The following is a 12,547-nucleotide window of genomic DNA, read 5'->3' as shown; positions in this document are numbered from 1 at the left end:
CTTGGTTGCCCAAGCTGACCTGAACTTGGGATCCTCCTGCTTCAACTTCCTGAGTCACAGGAATTGCTGGCTGCACCACCAGGCTGTACAGTTAAGTACCTTTGAGGTTCAAGAACCATCTACAGCTTTGTTTCCCAAGACCTGCTTATCAACATCCTTGCTCATTTTTCCACCTAATTGTTGGCCTTTCTTTTACTTTTAACCAAATCATATGAAGAATTTACTGAGATTACTACATTCCAAGTCTTATCTGTCTTCAAGCATTCATTTTTTTTTTTTTTTGTAGTTGCAGATGGACAAGATGCCTTGGTTTTTTTTTTTGTTTTTTTTTTTTAAGGTGGTTCTAAGGATCAAACCCAGTGCCAAACACAAGGTAAGCAATTGCTTTGACACCATGCTACTACAGCCTAGCCTCCCAACATTCACTCTTTTATTTGGTACCGGGAATTGAACTCAGGTGCACTTGGCCACTGAGCCACATCCCCATCCCTGTTTTATATTTTATTTAGAGACAGGGTCTCACTGAGTTGCTTAGCACCTGGTTTTTTTTTTTTTGCTGAAGCTGACTTTGAACTCCTCCTTTCTCAGCCTCCTCGGCCACTGAGATTACAGGCATGTACTCCAACACACACTCTTCACACAGATGATGCATTCCCACCAGATGCCAGACACCCTGCTACTACTGCTTGGGGGTGGGGGGTACCACAGGGGACCTAAATTTTGTGTTATTTTTTTGAAGTGTTAGAAATCAAAACCAGGGCCTTGGGCTCAGCAGGTAGAGTGCTTGCCAGGCATGCACAAGGCCCTAAATTAATCCCCAGCACCAAAAAAGGAAAAAGGAAAAGAAAGAAAAAAACAGGGCCTTTCTCACACAAGCTGTCTACCACTGAGCTACATACCAGCAAAACGGGTTAAGGTGATGGTGCTTCTACAAGATATAATTACGTGCAGCTAAAACGCTGAACTAGATCAACAATGAACTCCAAGAATAAGCTCCTGACAGCCTAGAAACAGAAATAAGGATAGCAATCCGGCCAGGCAAAATGACGCACAGCACACACCTGTAATCCCCCTGCAAAAGGGAGTCTGAGAAAGAAGAGCCCAAGTTCAAGGCTAGCATCAGTTAACTCAGGGAGACCATTGTCTCAAAAAAAAAAAAAAATTTTTTTAAGGGACTGGGGACATAGCTGAGTGGTAGAATCCCTGGGTTCGATTTCCAATACCCAATAAATATTAAATAGATAGAAAGCAAACTGTTCCTGGAGTATGCAAAAGGAACTTGTCTAAGAAAGAACTGCTAATCCTAATCCATGATACTATTGCAACAGGCAGGATGTAAACCTGCCAATCTGTCCTACAAACAAGCACCACCACCCCCCCCCATTGATTCAGTGTGAACCCAAAGTCCACTTCAGATGAATTTATATTAGCCAATCCAAATTAATGAAATTTTACAATGGCACTGCATACCCAATACATGCTAGATATTGTTGAAAGAGAACAAATTTTATTCTATTTGAGTCTAGACCTAGCCCAAAGAGAAGTCTGCATTCAATGCACCATACCTGCCAGATGACGCAACCAACTACATGGATGAAAAAGACTAAAACCAGCGATTCTTACCTATTTACATTATGTTTTAAAAGTTCAAAAAAATAACCAGAAAAAGAAACCTTTAGTTATCCAAGGAGAAACTGTGGCTAAGAAAGAAATTCTCTCCTTCCAATTCAGCCGGCCTCTTAAATGTTAAATTTTTTTTTTTTAATCCAGACAACAAATTATTTACCAGACTGGGGCTGTAGCTCAGTGACAGAGCACTTAGCTAGCATGCGTGAGGCACTGGGTTCAATCCTCAGCACCACATAAAAATAAACAAAATAAAGGCATTCTGCCAATCTACAACTACAAAAGAAAAAAATTTTTTTTTAAATTATTTACCACGCACACAGCTCAGCTCAAGAGGCTGAGGCAGGAGGATGGAGAATTTAAAGCCAGCCTCAGCAAAAGTGAGGCACTAAGCAAGTCATTGAGACCCTGTCTCTAAATAAAATACAAAATAGGGCTGGGGATGTGGATCAGTGGTTGCAAGCCCCTGAGCTTAATTCCCTGTACCCCCCTACCACCAAATTATTTACACGTTCAACATTCTCCAGATGTATCTTACAAATACAAAAAAAATTAAACTTGTAAGTATTGGGACTAAGACCCGTAGATATTAGGACTAGGTATACCTCACATCACAAAGATCATCTTTCTAGGAGAGAAGACTAGAGGATACCTATTCCCCTACTGTTGTTTTGCTTTATACGCTATTTCCTCAATCCCCAAGCAGTAATTCAGCTCCCAAAAGTTGAATTAACTACCCTCCACAATTACTCTACAGGTGAGCTAAATCACTATAATTACATTTACCTCAGATGGGTGATTACACTTGTAATCCCAACAGCTCTAGAGACTGAGGCAGGAGGATCCCAAGTTCGAAGCTAGCCTCAGCAATAGGAAGATCCTGTCTCTAAATAAGAGCTAGGAATGTAATGAAGCTCAGTGGTAAAGCACTGAGTCAATCCTCAACACCACTACCAGCACCCGCCCCCCCAAAAGTTACATTTTTAAGTCTTATTGCTAATTTTTGTGGGGTTTTGTTCGTTTTTTGCCATGCTGGGGATAAAACACAAGCCTTGCACATGCCCCCAGCCCTTTTTATTTTATACAGGGCCTTGCTATGTTGCTCAAGCTGGCCTTGAACATGTGATCTTCCTGCCTGAATGTTCTAGTAGGGCCAGGCTCCACTGGCAGAACCTGTGATCCCAGCTTGAAAGGGGGACCTGAGGCAGAAGGATTCCTAGTTCAGGCCAGCCTGGGAAACAAGGAAAGACCCTGTTTCAAAGTAATAAAAAGCTCAGGATGTGACTCAGTGGTTAAGCACCCCTGGGTTCAATCCCCAGCACAAGAATAGGACATAACAAATTAATATGCTTATTTCTTCTACTAGCCTATAAATGGGTAATTTAAATATTTATTTTCAGAGGAATTCAATTCATGTTGTGGCATCAAACAAATTTAGTGCAGGAAAATTTGCTTAATGGAACAGAAGTAGGGAATTTTAAATGAAAAGGTCATAAATCTGGACACCTTTCCTAAATGTCATTTCATCATCTTTTGAATTCCCAGAATATAACACACAGGTAAGAAAAGGGGGGGAGGAAGCCACAGTAGTAAATCATCAGCACTCCTCATCACAGATCTACTAATGCATTCCACCTGTATCCTGAATGCCCCAATATGTTCCTGAGACACACACAGGAAGCTTTTGCCATGACTCCAGGTCAAAGGTTGTTCTTTTAAACAGCAGTCATCATCTGTTACACACTTACGGGTGTGACCAACTCAAGTCATCTCCTGAGCACTCTGGACATTTCTGTCTAGGTACAAATAAAGGCCTTCAGATTCAAGGCCTAGCCCGGAGGATCAAGCCAAAGTGACACAAGGAAGTAAGAATTATTGGTGCACTGGGCTGGGGTTGTGGCTCAGTGGTAGAGTGCTGGCCTTGTACATGTGAGGCACTGGGTTCGATCCTCAGCACCACATAAGAAAATGAATAAATAAAGATATTGTGTCCATCTACAACTAAAAAAAATTCTTTAGAAAAAAAAAAGAATTATTGGTGCACATACCAAGACAAAATGTGTGCGAGTATGGACAACATAAATTTTAACAGACTTTTCACATGCTTGTGGTGGCAAAAACAGTTTTACAGGGGTCAAAAATCATACTGTGTGAGGAAATTACTCCTCCCCTCAAAAGACAAAAAAAAATTTTCAACTGCAGCTGAAGTTTCCTAAAATGCCTTGAGTGCTTTAATATGCAGATAGCTCAAGGGTCTGGCAGCCAGAATAATAGTCACTCTTGTTTATTCAGAATGGCAAAAAAGTCCTTATGAATTTTAGGTAAGGTAACAATTTTCAGAGAAAACCAAGCTATAGCCAAATAAAGTACAGCTTCTGCAATACACAAGAGCAGTATAAATAAACCGAACCTGTCTCCTCTTTGATAGGTACTACATATGAGCCTTAGGAATCCAAATACTTTTCTTTTTTGGTACCAGGGATTGAGCCCAGGGGCGCTTTACCACTGATCTACATCCCTAGTCCCTACCCAAACCCTCCCCTTTTTCCCCAGACAGGGCCTCACCAAATTGGTGAGGCAGCCTTTGAACTTATGATACTCCTGCCTCAGCCTGTAATTGCTGAGATTACAGGCATGCCACCATGAACCCTTGGTTCTACCACTTAAAATAATGGGATTGCTCAAAGGGAAAAACTAATCCAGGCCTCTTAGTTGTAGGTATTACAACACATAGTAATCCCATATTCATATAGTCTTCACTGTATGAAACAATGCTGTGCACCCAGAACTCCTAAATCCTTTTAATATTTACCAAAACTCAATATTCCAAACCTTAAAAAATTTTTGAAATTTATTTCTTAAGTAGAATACTAACATGAAAGGAGCTAAATATTAAGTTTGACAAACACCTCATCAGTAATATAATAAAAACATGAAGCCAGGCACTGTGATGCCAACCTGTAATCCCAACTACTGGGGAGGCTGGAGCAAGTGGATCCCAAGTTTGAAGCCAGCCTCAGTAACTTAGCAAGAACCTGTTTTAAAATAAAAAAATAAAAGAGTTGGAGATGTAGGCTCAATGGATATGAGCCCCTGGATTCAATCTCCTATACAATAAAGTATGTGCAGTGGCATACATCTATACTCCCAAGGATTTCTGGGAGGCTGAAGCAGGAGAATCACAAGATCCTGGCCAACCTCAGCTATTTAGGGAAACCTTATTTCAAAAAAGGCTGGGAATTGTAGCTCAGTAATAAAGCACCCCAGGATTCAATCCCCAGTACCAAAAACAAAGCAAATGTCCAATCTTACTGGCTGACCTACCCAGTGTCACTCTCTCCAGGTAGCTTGACCCTTGTCTTTCCATTCCTACATCATCATTTTATTACCTTCGTTTGACCAGTTTCACTTTTCTTCTCAATCTCAGTTTGTTTAGGGTCAAGTTCCCTCTGAAATCAGCATTGGTTCAATTTTGCCACTGATCCATCCTACTCACTAAGGGGCTTGCAGCTACCAGCCCTTTACCACTAGATGGTGTCCTGGAAGAATTCACACCAAATTTTCAACACAGAATCATTTCCAGTGAAGTAGGAGACTTAAACCAAAAAAAAGTTTGGTTTAGCTTGTTTTTATTACCAGGGATTGACCCAAACTCACTTAACCACTGAGTCACATCCTCAGCCCTTTATTTTGAGACAGGGTCTCACCAAGTTGCATAGGGCCTTAAACTGCTGAGGCTGGCATTGAACTTGTGATCCTCCTGCCTCAGCCTCCCAGCTGGAATTAAATGCAGGTACCACCACACCCAACTCTCTAAAAAAGTTCTTTTTTAAAATCATGTCAAAACATCAAATATGAAAGCTGACTATGTTCACTTACTCCTTATTGACAGACATCAGAAATGGCTTAAAAGTTTCTTCATCTGTAAACACTAAACATAGAAGGTAACCTTATCAGATTAACAGTAAAGTGGAAAGTGGTACATGTGTCATACCAGTTAGACTCCAGTTAGAAGTGTTTTAAAGTGCCTTCTTTAAAACTGTGAAAGATAGGGGCTGGGGTTGTAGCTCAGCGGTAGAGTGCTTGCCTAGCACATGCGAGGCCCTGGGTTGGATCCTCAGCACCACATAAAAATAAAGGTATTGTGTCCGACTAAAAAGAAAAAAAAAATTTTTTTTTTAAATGTGAAAGATAAACCAGGAGTGGTGGTTCATGCCTATAATCCAAGGAGTTGAGAGGCTGAGGCAGGAGGATCTAAGTTCAAAGTCAGCCTGTGCAACTTAGTGAGACCCTGTCTCAAATAAAAAGAACTTAATGGGGCTGTGACTCAGCCACAGTGCACCTGCCTGTCATGTGTGAGGCACTGGGTTTGATTCTCAGCACCACATATAAATCTAGGGGAAAAAAAAAAAGCAGAGGCCAAAAAAAGTCTCCTAGAACTGCAATCTCAGCAACCAACCCTGGGAAGCTGAGGCAGGAGAATCCCAAATTTAAGGCCAGCCTCAGCAACTTATCAAGGCCTAAGCAACTTAGTGTAACCCTGGCTCAAAAAATGAAAAAGGATGGGGATGCAGCTCAGTAGTTAGTGGAGCACTTGCCTGGCATTCATGAGGCCCTGGGTTTGATCCCCAAAACCACAAAAAGTTGTTGGTGGTTGTTATGGGTACAATTGTCTATGTGCTTGAAACTGTCCCAAAACAAGAGCACAAGAGAAAATGATTATACCCTTGGTTCTACCACTTAAAATAATGGGATTGCTCAAAAGGAAAAACTAATCCAGGCCTCTTAGTTGTAGGTATTACAACACATAGTAATCCCATATTCATATAGTCTTCACTGTATGAAACAATGCTCTGCACCCAGAACTCCAGTTAAGTCCATCCTGCAGCCAGCATACCTCTTGAATCTGGACACTTCGTTATCTATTACAAAATAAGTCTGGAAACTGATGTTTCAACGAGTTCTGAACTCGCCCAAATCTTTTTTAAATCTTCCACCATACCACAATACCAACTTCAAAAACTCACCTCTCCCCAGCGGCTGGGGAGGCAAAGCTTGCTTAGCAAACTCAGTGATACCCTCTCTCTAAATAAAATACAAAATAGGGTTGAGGATGTAGCCCCTGAGTTCAATCACCACTGCCCCCCCCAAAAAAATTAAAAAACCCACCTCTCAACGCTTTTTTTGTCCCACTTCATGTCATGTCACCCACACCTACAAACTACACCAAAAAAAAGGTAACTCATTCTCCAAATTTTATATTATCATTCATAATGGAAAAAAAACGCAGTTCATCAGTGTATATAAACACAAAAGGCAGCCCTAACCCCTCTGGAGCTCCTGGTTCCCCCCCTGTGGTGGAAATAAAAACACAAGCTGGAGCAAATGTCCCCGAAAGTACAAGAGACAGGACTAGGGGAAAAGTATACAATTCCTTTTAAACACCACTAATTCATGGCGATACGAAAGATTAGAAAAACGAAATCAACCTCAAGGAACAAGTAGCTATGAAAGTTGAAACATTTAGATTACAGTTTGCCTTTCCTTTTTTCTTGGGGGGCTATGAGGAGACGGTCGCTTACTCTAACTTTTCTACTAAATCAGTTGCTTTAAAATATTTTACCGCTGGGCTGGGGGTGTGGCTCAGTGGCAGAGCGCTGGTCCGGCAGACGCGAGACCCTGGGTTCCAGGCCCTAGAACCGGAAGTAAAAATAAAGTATTTTAGTAACAAAAATTTAAAGCAAACCCCTGAAGTAAAACGTCGAAAATGCCCAGGGCGCTGCTGGGCCTACTCCGCTGGGCTGCAGCCCGAGGCCTCCCGGGGAGACGCGGTTCTGCGTCCCCAGCCGGTCCCGTCCCAGGCCACACCGGTGCCAAGCAGCCCGCCGCAAGCTCACTCCCCGGACAACCGGAGGCCGCCGGCCGCGCTTCCCGGCCGACGCGGACGCGCAGGAGCGCAAACTTAATTACATAAACTTAGTTACATAAACTCCAGCGGTCCCAGGAGCGGCCGGCGCCGGGCCGGCTCCCCACCGCCCGGAGCTGTGGAAACCGCCTTGCGCTCCGGCCGGCCGCCCGCCGAGCCCGCCTGCGCGGGGTGCAGGCCGCGGACTCCGGGCCCCGAGCTCCGCCGACCCCGGCGCCCCGCGCGGAAGGCCCGGCTCAACCGACTCTCCGCGGCAGCGTGCGGCACTGGCCCGAACCAAGCGCAACCCGAGTCCCGGAACCGGACTCGGACCTCCGCCTAGACCCTCACGGGACCCTCACCCGGTCAAAGCCCGGCCCCAGCCCCGCGCCCGGTTCAAACCCACGCCCCGGTGCAGAGCCGGAGGCTCAGACCGTGGCTCTGAACCCAGCCGCACCCCAAACCCGACCCGACCCAGCCCCGACCCCCACCCAGACCAGACCCAGACCCCGGCCAAAAGCAAGGCCGAGACCCAGGCGCCGGCCCCAGCCCGGGGCCCGAAACGGCTCCGACCCCAAACCAGGCCCCGGCCTCGAACCCGGCCCAAACCCTGACCCAGACCCCACACCCAGCCACGGCCACCACCGAGACCCAGACGCTGGCCCGCCACCCGGACGCGGCTCACCGAGGACGCGGCGGACGGACGGGAGCTCACGGTGCGGCACGGCTGCGCTGGTGGCGAAGGCAGCGGCTCCTCACGCTTTCCTTTCTCTCCTTTCTCCAACAACAAACAGGAAGTACGTCACGCGGCGGCGGCGCAGCGACGTCGACTTCCGCCCGGCCCTGACGCCGCGCACGCGCACGCGCCCCGCACCGCCCTCCCTTCGCGAAGGTTCCGCAACCGCTCGGGCCGTGCGGCGCTCTGTGGGCGGGCGGTCGCCGGGTGTCGTGGGGTCGTTCCCGCCCCTTGTCCGCGGCGCTCTCTTTCTGCTTCGTGCACTTGACGAGTGTCCCGCGCTGGAGCTGGTTAGCCGGCACCCTTGGTTCGCTTCTTGGACCCGTTCGCCTGGAACTGCGAGAGGCCCGAGTCAGACGAAGCCGACCCGAGGGCCCCGGCTGGAAATGCGGGGGGAAGCCGGGCCGCCTGCGTCTGTGACCCCAGCCCCGCTGGGCTGGGACGTGGGGCTGCAGGCCTGCCCGGGCGACTGGCCGGGAGCCTGTCGCCCAACGCAGCACGGCCTCGCGGGAGACCCCGGAGGCAGAGGGGTGCAAGTGCGAGGCCAGCTTCAGCTACTTCGGGAGACCCTGTCTGAAGAAAGAAAGAGGGCTGGGGGTGAGGCTCAGTGACAGTGCCCCGGGGTGTACCCTCTGGCACACTCACGCGCACGGAGGGGGCTGGGAATGTGGCTGGGGTAGAGCAGTCGGGTTCCAACCCCCAGTGCTGGGGCCAGAATTTCCCAGGCATGACAGTGAAGTTCCCTCTGCCTTAATCCTTGCACCAAAAGGTAGACCAAACCCAGTAGGTATTTTTCTATTGTTCTGTGGGCCAGCCTGGATTTAGGAGGAAATTAATATTGAAATGCCCTATCCCAATGGCTTTTTTTTTTTTTCCTTTGAGAAAGGAGATACGGCTCTGTGGTGGACTGCTTGCCTGGAATGCAGAAGGGTCTTGGTGCCATCCCCAGCACCTACAAAAAGAGACAGGTCTCTCTGAATTGCTGAGGATTTCTCTAGATTGCAGAGGCCGACCTCAAACTTGGGATCCCCCTGTCTGCCAATGGTTTGTTCTTCAGACTTTCTCTGGGTTTCCAGACATGGTGGCGCATGCCCATGATCCCAGCAACTCTGAAGCTGAGGCCTGAGGATCATGAGTTCAAAGCCAGACTCAGCAACAGAGAGACACTAAGTAACTCAGTTGAGACCCTACCTCTAGATAAAATACAAAATAGGGCTGGAGTGTGGCTCAGTGGTAGAGCGCTTGCCTAGCATGCTTGAAGCACTGGGTTGGATCCCTGGCACCACATAAAAATAAACAAAATAAAGGTATTGTGTCCATAAAAAAAATAATAAAATACAAAAAATAGAGCTGGGATGTGGCTCAGTGCCCCTGAATTCGATCCCTGGTGCCAAAAAAAAAAAAAAAAATTCCTCTGTTTAGCCCATTGGAACACTTAATCTATTTTAGGGAACCTACTGTAGCCGAATTTGAGAATCACAAATAGAGCTAATTGAGATTGTCACACTGAATTAGAATTTTGTCCTTTGACAAATCCAGTTACAGAATCCTCACAAGGTAGAAAGGAAAAGTGTCCTCACCCATACAGTTTCTTCTCTTAGGCAGTTGGCACACTGGGTTAGTGGCTCCATTACTAAAGCCCTAGGCTAGAGGCCCATGTTTGAGAATTCCAACAAATCAGATCTGACCACTCGCCCCAAAGTACAAATGGAAATAGTGGTGAAAGGCGAAGAAGACATTGTTGTATCAGTTAACTGCACAGGGAAGAGAAAATGGACCAGCTTTCCAGTCTTGGGGACACTGAGGTGAGTGTCCAGGTGATAAAGGAGCAGGAACAGGGAGGTGGCTGTAGTCTGGTTGGTCATGATTGGTCAGGCTGCCTGATAGGGACAGGAAATCGCTGTTGCTTGGGGAGTCAGTTCCAAGTCATCACATGATGTCTATATAGATCAGACCTGTTGCTCCTGGAATCCAAGATGACTCAGAGCAGAGATAATGTGCAATGGAGCCAGAGGTACCAAGTTAATTTTATCCTGCTTTTAGTTATTCACTGGTCATTTGAAGGCCCAAGTAAAGAATCAGTGCTTTCAGCAAAGACTGTCACTAAGTCCTTGTTACAGTTCTAGATCCTCTACTTCAGAATGAGGTTTTGTGGGAGAGCTCTTGCCAGCCATTTAGGACGTCCTGAGTTCAAGCCTCAGCACTACAAAGGACACCTGAAAGATTGCCTCATACTGCTTATTTACTTCTTGTGTTTCTTATTGTGTCACCTTATAGAGTTTTTATATATATATTAGTTAACAAAAGTAAAGATTCTAAAAGTCTGACTCAGTTTTCTATATATTTTAGGAGGTTAGGTAAATGAGTGGTCAAAAGGAAGAAATAACACAATTTTTGGTTTTAGTAAGGACATCTCAAAATAAAGCCTAAAATAATCTCAGCAAGAACTGGAATCTCTGGGCTGGGGATGTGGCTCAAGAGATAGCGTGCTCGCCTGGCATGGGTGCGGCCCGGGTTCGATCCTCAGCACCACATAACAAATGTTGTGTCTGCCGAAAACTAAAAAATAAATATTAAAAAATTCTCTCTCCCTCTCTCTAAAAAAAATAAAAAGTAAACTTCCACTCAACCTTCATTCCAACTCCACCATTTAAAATCTCAGGTACACCCCAGTTTGTCACAGGCACCCTGCTGGCCAGCAGGTGACAAGGTCTCATTTCTAGTGTTCACCTTTCACCAAGTTAACTTGCTAATGTGACATTTCATATGCAGATTAAGTCCCCACAGCCATTGAGTTAAGCTTGAAGTGCAGACGTGATTTTTTTTAATATTTATTTTTTAGTTGTAGGTGGACACAATACCTTTATTTTATTTTCATGTGGTGCTGATAGAACCCAGTGCCTCATGCATACTAAGCAAGCATTCTTCCTCTGAGCCACAATCCCAGCTCCCAGATGTGTGAATTTTAAGTAGTAAATGTCAGACTAGCCACAAATAGCTTCTCTTTCCCACCCTCCAAATATATATATATTTGAAAACCTTTGTATATATGAACATCTGTAGTATGAGACATACAGACTAGCAACACGGAGTCCAGCCTCCTGGATCCACAGGCAGCTAAGAGAACAGGTGTGAATACCTTCAACATTGGACAGTGCAGCCATTTTGCAGTGGCTCTTGGTGAAATGACAGAGCTCCTTTGTTTATTCCAAAACTAATGTTAGCCCAGTGAAGGTGCTCCCAGAAACCTGACTCAGGAGAGCCCCTTAAAGTGGGCCAGCAAGGACTTGAACTTGCTGAGCAGAGAGACTGAGCAAGTGAGCACATCAGTGTGACTGTCACCAGGTTTCAAGGTGACAGACAAAAGGGAGATGGAATGGAAAGGTAAGGGACTGCCGAGGTCAGAGACTGCCCTGCAGGCAGTGGAATGCTATGGAAGTTTTAGGGGAAAGGAAGCCAAACAGTGGTAAATCTGTGGTTTGCAGGAAGGACAGAAGACTGGGAGACCAGTCATTCTCTACAACTTCCTCTCTCAATGGGAGAAGGAGCTCCGTGGTGCAGTAGTAAATGTGCCACTCAGCACTCAGCAGTAGTAGTCCTTCCGTACCACCAACCTCTGTGGAGACTGATGAAGGGAGTCCACTCTTCCCAGGCAAGTGTGCAAGTGCTGAGTGTGTGTCCACAGGTGCTCACACCCACCACACACTGCCACACCATCTGCCATCTATGAGATAAGAGTCTCAGCAGGTCTGCAGTCTTTTCTCTAACAGTAGAATTGGTATAGGATCAAATAATAGACAATAATACTGCACAAATTTTCACAAAAGCAATAACCGCAAAGTGGGGAGAAAAGAAACAAAACTGGGCTGAAGTTGTGGCTCCATGGTGGAGCACTTGCCTAGCATGTGTGAAGCACTGGGTTCCATTCTCAGCACCGCATATTAATAAATAAAATAAAGTCTATTGACAACTAAAATAAACATTAAAAAAAAAGAAACACAGTTATTAATCACAAGTTTGCAGAGAATCAACACCACCTCACTATGAAAGACCACACAGTCCATAAAAATGGCAGTGAGTGGGGACTGGGGTAGGGCTCAGTGGTGGAGTACCCGCCTGCCATGCTGAGGTCCTGGTTCCATTCCTGGTACTGTCATGAATAATGACAATGTGGTTATGTTTATTGACATCAGGCATATCCAAGACACATTAATGAGATAGTAAGTGTAGCAAAACATAGTTTTTTTTAAAGTCATATTAATGGCCTGGGTTATAGCTCA

The 12,547-nt window shown here is 45.7% G+C and overlaps 1 protein-coding gene across 1 annotated transcript in view; it reads right to left on the bottom strand.

Moving 5' to 3' along the window:
* LOC139701342 (transportin-3-like) overlaps positions 1 to 8,306 on the bottom strand; it is a 58,324-nt gene extending 50,018 nt beyond the window's left edge. Inside the window, 2 exon segments of the mRNA XM_071612031.1 lie at positions 7,250 to 7,319; positions 8,217 to 8,306. The gene's annotated coding sequence lies outside the window, so the exon portion shown is untranslated.
* Between the last annotated feature and the right edge of the window lie 4,241 nt (positions 8,307 to 12,547).

This window comes from Marmota flaviventris, chromosome 1 (assembly GCF_047511675.1).
Source record: "Marmota flaviventris isolate mMarFla1 chromosome 1, mMarFla1.hap1, whole genome shotgun sequence".
In the NCBI taxonomy this organism is placed as follows: Eukaryota; Metazoa; Chordata; class Mammalia; order Rodentia; family Sciuridae; genus Marmota; species Marmota flaviventris.
The sequence above is the reverse complement of the archived record's forward strand: the minus strand, read 5'-3'. Positions and strand labels throughout refer to the sequence as shown.